Below are 1576 nucleotides of genomic sequence, written 5' to 3'. Positions count from 1 at the left end.
GGAGGAATGGTATGACAGAGTGGTGCCTGCGAGAGAAGATGACCTGCAAGAGCTTTATATCCTCGATGCCCTTCGACTTTCCAGGTTCATTATTCCTGAAGACCCCTTTTTGATTCCTGCTGCCTTATGTTTTTGGAATATGGCTTTCAATTTCTTCCAGTTTCGGTGCGGTATGATGGCCCCCACCGTTCTTGATATTTGCCATCTCCTAGGGCTTTCACCCCATGGTTCTCCTTTTACTCCCAACTATCCAGACCTTCCTGTCAAATTTTCTCTCCCAGCCCTAAACTCCTCTTATAGTGACTTCGTAAAGGCTGAAAATAAGAGCGAAGGTCCTGTGCGGGACAGAGAATTCTTCTCCTTCATATTATACTGGTTATGCAAATTCCTCTTTTGCACCTCATCTCAGAGGATTATGCCTGAGTTTGCTCCACTTGCGAAGGCACTCATTTTGAAGAAACATATCGCTCTTGCTCCTTATCTTCTAGGTCATGTCTACAGAACCTGCTCCCAATTTTGCGAAAAACCCCTCGATGCTAACCAAGGAGGTCCCCTCTGGGTGCTCCAACTCTGGCTCTTTGCTTATTTCACTGACCTACATCCCAAGTGTTTAGGATTCCTTGTTCAGGATCCTAGTACTTACGGGGAAAAATATGCCAGGATTGCCCTTTATCCTGCTTCCTTTGCTTATTACTTTACCTTCTTTTATCAACTTCCTATCTCTCCATCTGCTTCCTTCTTTTGTCCTTTCGAAGCCAATAGAGGGCCAACCTGGCTACAATCTTTTCTGGCTGATAAGGAATGTTCCACTTCTCCCCACAAAGATATGTGGGCCTCTATATTATTACCAAGGGAGCTGTTCATTGGCACTCTGAGCCCTCGAGCCTATAAATGCATATCTGAGGTATACTGCCCTTCTCAATTTGCAAGGCAATTTGGGCTCTCTCAAGGGATACCTGTTCCTCTTTGCAGTCTTTCAAATGTCCATCCCACTGCCAGGGATTTGAGAATACCCAAATCCAAGCCAGAGGCAGCAGTACTCAGACTGCTGAAGGAATTGAGTGAATTCCAATTTATCCCCTTTCGCCCCTTTGGCTCAGTTTTAAAAAGGTTTAAGAACTGGTGGACAGCCAATATGGAAGTGCGCCTCTCTGCACACCCTCATGACTTGTTGGTGGGGTTGGGATTGCCTTCGAAGGATAAGTCAACAACAGCCCAGAACACTTCTCCCCCTCCTGAAGTTGTCACCACCACTCCTGCCACTTTACCCCTTCCAGCCAGGGTTACTAGAGCTGCTTCGAAGAAGGGTGAGCATCTTCAAGTTCTTCTCCTCCCCTTTTATTTCTGAATCTTTTGTTGGTTTCCTTATACTCACGCTTTTGGTGTAGGGTCTCCACAAGAAGAGTCTCCCAAGAGAGCCGAGACTTTAGCTATTCTCAAGAAGAAACAACAACAAAAAACAAAAAAGAGACTAGTCCTTCCTCCTGAAGCACCTGAATCTTTTGAAGAAGAAAGAGAGGTTGAACCAGAGAAGGAAGTGCCCTTACAAAGAACAAAGAGACAAAAGGTAGCTGTA

This window comes from Camellia sinensis, chromosome 11 (assembly GCF_055761805.1).
Source record: "Camellia sinensis isolate YWXY chromosome 11, ASM5576180v1, whole genome shotgun sequence".
Lineage (NCBI taxonomy): Eukaryota > Viridiplantae > Streptophyta > Magnoliopsida > Ericales > Theaceae > Camellia > Camellia sinensis.
This window is presented reverse-complemented; position numbering follows the sequence as displayed.